The sequence below is a fragment of the Pelodiscus sinensis genome, chromosome 1, assembly GCF_052426305.1.
Source record: "Pelodiscus sinensis isolate ZL-2025 chromosome 1, ASM5242630v1, whole genome shotgun sequence".
Lineage (NCBI taxonomy): Eukaryota > Metazoa > Chordata > Testudines > Trionychidae > Pelodiscus > Pelodiscus sinensis.
The window spans coordinates 1,695,941-1,706,242 of NC_143052.1; the positions used below are offsets into that span (position 1 = coordinate 1,695,941).

Below are 10,302 nucleotides of genomic sequence, written 5' to 3' on the forward strand. Positions count from 1 at the left end.
CAGGCGGGGTGGGGGAGCACATGGGGAAGGGGGTGCTGGGGGCAATGCAGGCGGGGTGGGGGGAGCGCATGGGCAGGGGGTGCTGGGGGCAATGCAGGCGGGGTGGGGGGAGCGCATGGGGAAGGGGGTGCTGGGGGCAATGCAGGCGGGGTGGGGGGAGCGCATGGGGCAGGGGGTGCTGGGGGCAATGCAGGCGGGGTGGGGGGAGCGCATGGGGCAGGGGGTGCTGGGGGCAATGCAGGCGGGGTGGGGGGAGCGCATGGGGCAGGGGGTGCTGGGGGCAATGCAGGCGGGGTGGGGGGAGCGCATGGGGCAGGGGGTGCTGGGGGCAATGCAGGCGGGGTGAGGGGAGCGCATGGGGCAGGGGGTGCTGGGGGCAATGCAGGCGGGGTGGGGGGAGCGCATGGGACAGGGGGTGCTGGGGGCAATGCAGGCGGGGTGGGGGGAGCGCATGGGGCAGGGGGTGTTGGGGCAATGCAGGCGGGGTGGGGGGAGCGCATGGGGCAGGGGGTGCTGGGGGCAATGCAGGCGGGGTGGGGGGAGCGCATGGGGCAGGGGGTGCTGGGGGCAATGCAGGCGGGGTGGGGGGAGCGCATGGGGCAGGGGGGTGTTGGGGCAATGCAGGCGGGGTGGGGGGAGCGCATGGGGCAGGGGGTGCTGGGGGCAATGCAGGCGGGGTGGGGGGAGCACATGGGGCAGGGGGGTGTTGGGGCAATGCAGGCGGGGTGGGGGGAGCGCATGGGGCAGGGGGTGCTGGGGGCAATGCAGGCGGGGTGGGGGGAGCGCATGGGGCAGGGGGTGCTGGGGGCAATGCAGGCGGGGTGGGGGGAGCGCATGGGGCAGGGGGTGCTGGGGGCAATGCAGGCGGGGTGGGGGGAGCGCATGGGGCAGGGGGTGCTGGGGGTAATGCAGGCGGGGTGGGGGGGAGCGCATGGGGCAGGGGGTGCTGGGGGCAATGCAGGCGGGGTGGGGGGAGCGCATGGGACAGGGGTGCTGGGGGCAATGCAGGCGGGGTGGGGGGAGCACATGGGGCAGGGGGTGTTGGGGCAATGCAGGCGGGGTGGGGGGAGCGCATGGGGCAGGGGTGCTAGGGGCAATGCAGGCGGGGTGGGGGGAGCGCATGGGGCAGGGGGTGTTGGGGCAATGCAGGCGGGGTGGGGGGAGCGCATGGGGCAGGGGGTGCTGGGGGCAATGCAGGCGGGGTGGGGGGAGCGCATGGGGCAGGGGGTGCTAGGGGCAATGCAGGCGGGGTGGGGGGAGCGCATGGGGCAGGGGGTGTTGGGGCAATGCAGGCGGGTGGGGGGAGCACATGGGGCAGGGGGGTTTTGGGGCAATGCAGGCGGGGTGGGGGGAGCGCATGGGCAGGGGGTGCTGGGGGCAATGCAGGCGGGGTGGGGGGAGCGCATGGGGCAGGGGGTGCTGGGGGCAATGCAGGCGGGGTGGGGGGGAGCGCATGGGGCAGGGGGTGTTGGGGCAATGCAGGCGGGGTGGGGGGAGCGCATGGGGCAGGGGGTGCTGGGGGCAATGCAGGCGGGGTGGGGGGAGCGCATGGGGCAGGGGGTGTTGGGGCAATGCAGGCGGGGTGGGGGGAGCGCATGGGGCAGGGGGTGTTGGTGGCAATGCAGGCGGGGTGGGGGGAGCACATGGGGGAAGGGGGTGCTGGGGGCAATGCAGGCGGGGTGGGGGGAGCGCATGGGACAGGGGGTGTTGGGGCAATGCAGGCGGGGTGGGGGAGCACATGGGGAAGGGGGTGCTGGGGGCAATGCAGGCGGGGTGGGGGGAGCGCTTGGGCAGGGGGTGCTGGGGGCAATGCAGGCGGGGTGGGGGGAGCGCATGGGGCAGGGGGGTGTTGGGGCAATGCAGGCGGGTGGGGGAGCACATGGGGAAGGGGGTGCTGGGGGCAATGCAGGCGGGGTGGGGGGAGCGCATGGGACAGGGGGTGCTGGGGGCAATGCAGGCGGGGTGGGGGGAGCGCATGGGGCAGGGGGTGTTGGGGCAATGCAGGCGGGGTGGGGGGAGCGCATGGGGCAGGGGGTGCTGGGGGCAATGCAGGCGGGGTGGGGGAGCGCATGGGGCAGGGGGTGCTGGGGGCAATGCAGGTGGGGTGGGGGGAGCGCATGGGGCAGGGGGTGTTGGGGCAATGCAGGCGGGGTGGGGGAGCGCATGGGACAGGGGGTGCTGGGGGCAATGCAGGCGGGGTGGGGGGAGCGCATGGGGCAGGGGGTGTTGGGGCAATGCAGGCGGGGTGGGGGGAGCGCATGGGGCAGGGGGTGTTGGGGCAATGCAGGCGGGGTGGGGGGAGCGCATGGGACAGGGGGTGCTGGGGGCAATGCAGGCAGGGTGGAGGGAGCGCATGGGGCAGGGGGTGCTAGGGGCAATGCAGGCGGGGTGGGGGGGGCATGGGGCAGGGGTGCTGGGGGCAATGCAGGCGGGGTGGGGGGAGCGCATGGGGCAGGGGGGTGTTGGGGCAATGCAGGCGGGGTGGGGGGAGCGCATGGGGCAGGGGGTGTTGGGGGCAATGCAGGCGGGGTGGGGGGAGCACATGGGGCAGGGGGTGTTGGGGCAATGCAGGCGGGGTGGGGGGAGCGCATGGGGCAGGGGGTGTTGGGGGCAATGCAGGCGGGGTGGGGGGAGCGCATGGGACAGGGGGTGCTGGGGGCAATGCAGGCGGGGTGGGGGGAGCGCATGGGGCAGGGGGTGCTAGGGGCAATGCAGGCGGGGTGGGGGGAGCGCATGGGGCAGGGGGTGCTGGGGGCAATGCAGGCGGGGTGGGGGAGCACATGGGGCAGGGGGTGCTGGGGGCAATGCAGGCGGGGTGGGGGAAGCGCATGGGGCAGGGGGGTGTTGGGGCAATGCAGGCGGGGTGGGGGGAGCACATGGGGCAGGGGATGCTAGGGGCAATGCAGGCGGGGTGGGGGGAGCGCATGGGGCAGGGGGTGTTGGGGGCAATGCAGGCGGGGTGGGGGGAGCACATGGGGCAGGGGGTGCTGGGGGCAATGCAGGCGGGGTGGGGGGAGCGCATGGGGCAGGGGGTGTGGGGGCAATGCAGGCGGGGTGGGGGGAGCGCATGGGGCAGGGGGTGCTGGGGGCAATGCAGGCGGGGTGGGGGGAGCGCATGGGGCAGGGGGTGCTGGGGGCAATGCAGGCGGGGTGGGGGAGCGCATGGGGCAGGGGGTGTTGGGGCAATGCAGGCGGGGTGGGGGAGCGCATGGGGCAGGGGGTGTTGGGGGCAATGCAGGCGGGGTGGGGGGAGCGCATGGGGCAGGGGGTGTTGGGGCAATGCAGGCGGGGTGGGGGGAGCGCATGGGGCAGGGGGTGTTGGGGGCAATGCAGGCGGGGTGGGGGAGCACATGGGGCAGGGGGTGCTGGGGGCAATGCAGGCGGGGTGGGGGGAGCGCATGGGGCAGGGGGTGCTGGGGGCAATGCAGGCGGGGTGGGGGGAGCGCATGGGGCAGGGGGTGCTAGGGGCAATGCAGGCGGGGTGGGGGGAGCGCATGGGGCAGGGGGTGCTGGGGGCAATGCAGGCGGGGTGGAGGGAGCGCATGGGGCAGGGGGTGCTGGGGGCAATGCAGGCGGGGTGGGGGGAGCGCATGGGGCAGGGGGTGCTGGGGGCAATGCAGGCGGGGTGGGGGAGCGCATGGGGCAGGGGGTGCTGGGGCAATGCAGGCGGGGTGGGGGGAGCGCATGGGGCAGGGGGTGTTGGGGCAATGCAGGCGGGGTGGGGGGAGCACATGGGGCAGGGGGGTGTTGGGGCAATGCAGGCGGGGTGGGGGGAGCGCATGGGGCAGGGGGTGCTGGGGGCAATGCAGGCGGGGTGGGGGAGCACATGGGGCAGGGGGTGTTGGGGCAATGCAGGCGGGGTGGGGGGAGCGCATGGGGCAGGGGGTGTTGGGGCAATGCAGGCGGGGTGGGGGGAGCGCATGGGGCAGGGGGTGCTGGGGCAATGCAGGCGGGGTGGGGGGAGCGCATGGAGCAGGGGGTGCTAGGGGCAATGCAGGCGGGGTGGGGAGCGCATGGGGCAGGGGGGTGTTGGGGCAATGCAGGCGGGGTGGGGGGAGCGCATGGGGCAGGGGGTGCTGGGGGCAATGCAGGCGGGGTGGGGGGAGCACATGGGGCAGGGGGGTGCTGGGGCAATGCAGGCGGGGTGGGGGGAGCGCATGGGGCAGAGGGTGCTAGGGGCAATGCAGGCGGGGTGGGGGGAGCACATGGGGCAGGGGGGTGCTGGGGCAATGCAGGCGGGGTGGGGGGAGCGCATGGGGCAGGGGGTGCTGGGGGCAATGCAGGCGGGGTGGGGGGAGCGCATGGGGAAGGGGGTGCTGGGGGCAATGCAGGCGGGGTGGGGGGAGCACATGGGGCAGGGGGGTGCTGGGGCAATGCAGGTGGGGGTGGGGGAGCACATGGGGAAGGGGGTGCTAGGGGCAATGCAGGCGGGGTGGGGGGAGCGCATGGGGCAGGGGTGCTGGGGGCAATGCAGGCGGGGTGGGGGAGCACATGGGGCAGGGGGTGCTGGGGGGCAGTGCGGGGTGGGGGAGGCGGGGGTGGGGAGCACATGGGGCAGGGGGTGCTGGGGCAATGCAGGCGGGGTGGGGGGAGCGCATGGGGCAGGGGGTGCTGGGGGGCAATGCAGGCGGGGTGGGGGGGGGGGGAGCGCATGGGGCAGGGGGTGCTGGGGGCAATGCAGGCGGGGTGGGGGAGCACATGGGGAAGGGGGTGCTGGGGGCAATGCAGGCGGGGTGGGGGGAGCGCATGGGGCAGGGGGTGCTGGGGGCAATGCAGGCGGGGTGGGGGAGCGCATGGGGCAGGGGGTGCTGGGGGCAATGCAGGCGGGGTGGGGGGAGCGCATGGGGCAGGGGGTGCTGGGGGCAATGCAGGCGGGGTGGGGGAGCGCATGGGGCAGGGTGCTGGGGGCAGGGGGGGTGTTGCTGGGGGCAATGCAGGCGGGGTGGGGGGAGCGCATGGGGCAGAGGGTGCTGGGGGCAATGCAGGCGGGGTGGGGGGAGCGCATGGGGCAGGGGGTGCTGGGGGCAATGCAGGCGGGGTGGGGGGGAGCGGGGGCAGGAGTGGGGCAGGGGGTGCTGGGGGCAATGCAGGTGCGGGGAGCGCATGGGGCAGGGGGTGCTGGGGGCAATGCAGGCGGGGTGGGGGGGAGCGCATGGGGCAGGGGAGTGCTGGGGGCAATGCAGGCGGGGTGGGGGCAGGGAGTGGGGCAGGGGTGCTGGGGGCAATGCAGGCGGGGTGGGGGGAGCGCATGGGGCAGGGAGTGCTGGGGGGCAATGCAGGCGGGGTGGGGGGAGCGCATGGGGCAGGCGGGGTGGGGGGGGAGGGGTGGGGGCATGCATGCAGGAGGGGTGGGGGCAGCAGCACAGGGGTGGGGCAGGGGGGTGGGGGGGTTGGGGCAATGCAGGCAGGGTGGGGGGCATGGGGCAGGGGAGTGTTGGGGCAATGCAGGCGGGGTGGGGGGAGCGCATGGGGCAGGGGGTGCTGGGGGCAATGCAGGCGGGGTGGGGAGCGCATGGGGCAGGGGGGTGCTGGGGCAATGCAGGCGGGGTGGGGGGAGCACATGGGGCAGGGGGTGCTGGGGGCAATGCAGGCGGGGGGTGGGTGGGGGGAGCGCATGGGGCAGGGGGTGCTGGGGGCAATGCAGGCGGGGTGGGGGAGCACATGGGTGGGGGGAGCAGCAGCATGGGGGGGTGCTGGGGGCAATGCAGGCGGGGTGGGGGAGCGCATGGGGCAGGGGGTGCTGGGGCAATGCAGGCGGGGTGGGGGGAGCGCATGGGGCAGGGGTGTTGGGGCAATGCAGGCGGGGTGGGGGAGCACATGGGGCAGGGGGTGTTGGGTGCTGGGACGGCAGGCGGGTGGGGAGCGCATGGGGCAGGGGTGCTAGCAATGCAGGCGGGGTGGGGGAGCGCATGGGGCAGGGGGTGCTGGGGGCAATGCAGGCGGGGTGGGGTGGGGGCAGCTGCATGGGGTGGGAGGGGGGCAGGGGGTGGGGGCAATGCAGGCGGGGTGGGGGGAGCGCATGGGGCAGGGGGTGCTGGGGCAATGCAGGCGGGGTGGGGGAGCACATGGGGCAGGGGGTGTTGGGGCAATGCAGGCAGGGTGGGGGGAGCGCATGGGGCAGGGGGTGTTGGGGGCAATGCAGGCGGGGTGGGGGAGCGATGGGGCAGGGGTGTCGGGGGCAACGCAGGCGGGGGGTGGGGAGCGGGGGCAGGGGGCTGGGGCACAGGGAAGGGGTGGGGGGAGCACATGGGGCAGGGGGTGCTGGGGGCAATGCAGGCGGGGTGGGGGAGATGAAGGGGGTGGGGGGAGCACAGGCGGGGTGGGGGGGAGCAGGGGGGGGGGTCAGCCGAAGCCCGGAGGCCATGGGGGGAGGCCATGAAGCAGGGGGTACGGAAAAGGAACGAGAGGCGGGCGGGGGGATTACGGGGGGCGTCGAAAGCGGGAACTTAGGCCGGTGGGGGAGCCACAGGGGTAGGGGGCGCAGGGGAAGGCCAGGCCATGTAGTATTCTAATGCAGGGGTGGGGGGGGGAGCCGAAATAACCATGCAGGGGTGTGGGTGGGGGGGTGGGGGAGCGCATCAAATGCAGGGGGGTGGGGGGAGCGTGGGGCGGGGTGGGGGTTAACCAGGCCGGTGTATCACGTAACAGGGGTGTCGGGGTGCCACCACGGGTGAAGACCACCCGTGCTAGGAAACAAACCAGCGGGGTAGGTGGTCGACCAGCAGGTAAGGCCAAAGAAACCGGTATACGGGCGGGGACCACGATCAGGGCGTCAGCGGTCCAGGCCGGTGGTCCACGGGCAAGAGGGGGTATCGGATAACCTTATACGGGGTAGTATTCGTTGATGGAAGGAGAAGTCGAAATGTCCCGGAGTGCCTTAGTGGGGTGGTCCGATGAAGAAAAGGCCGAAAATGTCCATACGGGGTGAAGATCATTTCGTGGTTGCGGGGCGTCGGAATAACTAGCCACAGCCGATGGTCCCGACGAAGAGGGGGCCGAAATGAAACCCAGGTCGGCGGGGACCGATTTGCAACAGGGGGCATGAAAACAACGACACGGGCTGGTGATCTTACGATGAAGTGGTGGGTGGCCGAACAAAGAGATGGAAGTAGTGATTCGATGGGGCAGGGGGGCGGGGGCAATGCAGGCGGGGCCATGGGGGGGGGCTGGGGCGGGCGGTGTGGGCGCCCAGCAATACAGGCGGGGTGGGGGGAGCGCATGGGGCAGGGGGTGCTTGGGGCAATGCAGGCGGGGTGGGGGAGCGCATGGGGCAGGGGTGCTGGGGGCAATGCAGGCGGGGTGGGGGGAGCGCATGGGGCAGGGGGTGCTGGGGGCAATGCAGGCGGGGTGGGGGAGGGGGGAGGGGTGCTGGGGGCAATGCAGGCGGGGTGGGGGAGGGCATGGGGCAGGGGGGTGTTGGGGCAATGCAGGCGGGGTGGGGGGACGCAAGGGGTGGGGTGTTGGGGCAATGCAGGGGTGGGGGAGCGATGGGGCAGGGGTGCTAGCACGGTAGGCGGGTGGGCAGCACATGGGGCAGGGGGGGGGGCTGTGCAGGCATGAGTGGGGGGAAGATGGGGCAGGTGTTGGGGCAATGCAGGCGGGGTGGGGGAGCGCATGGGGCAGGGGTGCTGGGGCAATGCAGGCGGGGTGGGGGAGCGATGGGGCAGGGGTGCTGGGGGCAATGCAGGCGGGGTGGGGGAGCGCATGGGGCAGGGGGTGCTGGGGGCAATGCAGGCGGAGTGGGGGAGCGCATGGGGCAGAGGGTGCTAGGGGCAATGCAGGCGGGGTGGGGGAGCGATGGGGCAGGGGTGCTAGGGGCAATGCAGGCGGGGTGGGGGCAGGGGGGGTGGGGGAGCAGGCATGGGCCGGGGCAATGCAGGCGGGGCTGAGGGGCAAGCTGCGCGGCCCCCGTCGGACTCTGGCTCCCCCCGCGGCTGCGCGGCCCCGTCGGACTCTGGCTCCCCCCCGCGGCTGCGCGGCCCCGACCTGGCCCCCCGCGGCCGCCGCGGCCCCGTCGGACTCTGGCTCCCCCCGCGGCTGCACGGCCCCGTCGGACTCTGGCTCCCCCCGCGGCTGCGCGGCCCCGTCGGACTCTGGCTCCCCCCCGCGGCTGCACGGCCCCGTCGGACTCTGGCTCCCCCCCGCGGCTGCGCGGCCCCGTCGGACTCTGGCTCCCCCCCCCCGCGGCTGCGCGGCCCCGTCGGACTCTGGCTCCCCCCCGCGGCTGCGCGGCCCCGTCGGACTCTGGCTCCCCCCGCGGCTGCACGGCCCCCGTCGGACTCTGGCTCCCCGCCGCTGCCGCGCCGCCCCGTCGGACTCTGGCTCCCCCCCGCGGCTGCGCCGGCCCCCCGTCGGACTCTGGCTCCCCCCGCGGCTGCACGGCCCCCGTCGGACTCTGGCTCCCCCCCCGCGGCCGCGGCCCCGCCGGACTCTGGCTCCCCGCGGCTGCGGCCCCTGTCGGACTCTGGCTCCCCCCGCGGCCCGCACGGCCCCCGTCGGACTCTGGCTCCCCCCCGCGGCTGCGCTGCCCCCGGCTCCGACTCGGTTCCCCCCCCCCGCGGCTGCGCTGCCCCGTCGGACTCTGGCTCCCCCCCCCGCGGCTGCGCGCCCCCCGTCGGACTCTGGCTCCCCCCGCGGCTGCGCGTCCCCCGTCGGACTCTGGCTCCCCCCCCCGCGCCGCGCGGCCGCCCCCCGCCCGACTGGCTCCCCCCCCCCGCGGCTGCGCGGCCCCCGTCGGACTCGGCTCCCCCGCGGCTGCGCGGCCCCCGTCGGACTCTGGCTCCCCCCCCCGCGGCTGCGCGGCCCTGGCCGACTCTGGCTCCCCCCCGCGGCTGCGCGGCCCCGTCGGACTCTGGGTCCCCCCCGCGGCTGCGCGGCCCCCGTCGGACTCTGGCTCCCCCCCGCGGCTGCACGGCCCCCGTCGGACTCTGGCTCCCCCCCACGGCTGCACGGCCCCGTCGGACTCTGGCTCCCCCCGCGGCTGCGCGGCCCCGTCGGACTCTGGCTCCCCCCACGGCTGCACGGCCCCGTCGGACTCTGGCTCCCCCCCGCGGCTGCGCGGCCCCGTCGGACTCTGGCTCCCCCACGGCTGCACGGCCCCCGTCGGACTCTGGCTCCCCCCCCCCGCGCGGCTGCGCGGCCCCGTCGGACTCTGGCTCCCCCCCGCGGCTGCGCGGCCCCGTCGGACTCTGGCTCCCCCGCGGCTGCGCGGCCCCGTCGGACTCTGGCTCCCCCCCCGGCTGCGCGGCCCCGTCGGACTCTGGCTCCCCCCGCGGCTGCGCGGCCCCCGTCGGACTCTGGCTCCCCCCCCGCGGCTGCACGGCCCCGTCGGACTCTGGCTCCCCCCGCGGCTGCACGGCCCCATCGACCTGCCCCCCCCCGCGGCTGCGCGGCCCCCGCCGGACTCTGGCTCCCCCCCCCGCGGGCCCGGCCCCCGCCGGACTCTGGCTCCCCCCGCGGCTGCACGGCCCCGTCGGACTCTGGCTCCCCCCCCGCGGCTGCGCGGCCCCGTCGGACTCTGGCTCCCCCCCCCACGGCTGCACGGCCCCGTCGGACTCTGGCTCCCCCCCCCCCGCGGCTGCACGGCCCCGTCGGACTCTGGCTCCCCCCCGCGGCTGCACGGCCCCGTCGGACTCTGGCTCCCCCCCCGCGGCTGCACGGCCCCGTCGGACTCTGGCTCCCCCCCCCCCGCGGCGCGGCCGGCCCCGTCGGACTCTGGCTCCCCCCCCCACGGCTGCACGGCCCCGTCGGACTCTGGCTCCCCCCCGCGGCTGCACGGCCCCGTCGGACTCTGGCTCCCCCCCCCCCGGCTGCACGGCCCCGTCGGACTCTGGCTCCCCCCCGGCTGCACGGCCCCGTCGGACTCTGGCTCCCCCCGCGGCTGCACGGCCCCCCGTCGGACTCTGGCTCCCCCCCCCCCCGCGGCTGCACGGCCCCGTCGGACTCTGGCTCCCCCCCCCACGGCTGCACGGCCCCGTCGGACTCTGGCTCCCCCCCGCGGCTGCACGGCCCCCGTCGGACTCTGGCTCCCCCCCCCACGGCTGCACGGCCCCGTCGGACTCTGGCTCCCCCCCCGCGGCTGCACGGCCCCGTCGGACTCTGGCTCCCCCCCCCCCCGCGGCTGCGCGGCCCCGTCGGACTCTGGCTCCCCCCCGCGGCTGCACGGCCCCGTCGGACTCTGGCCCCCCCCCCGCGGCTGCACGGCCCCGTCGGACTCTGGCTCCCCCCCCGCGGCTGCACGGCCCCCATCGGACTCTGGCTCCCCCCCCCCCCGCGGCTGCACGGCCCCCGTCGGACTCTGGC

The 10,302-nt window shown here is 76.1% G+C and overlaps 1 protein-coding gene across 2 annotated transcripts in view; it reads left to right on the plus strand.

Annotated features, from left to right (window-relative positions):
* LOC112547409 (C-type lectin-like) overlaps positions 1-10,302 on the plus strand; it is a 416,253-nt gene that overhangs the window by 260,462 nt on the left and 145,489 nt on the right. The gene's annotated exons all lie outside the window — the stretch shown is intronic.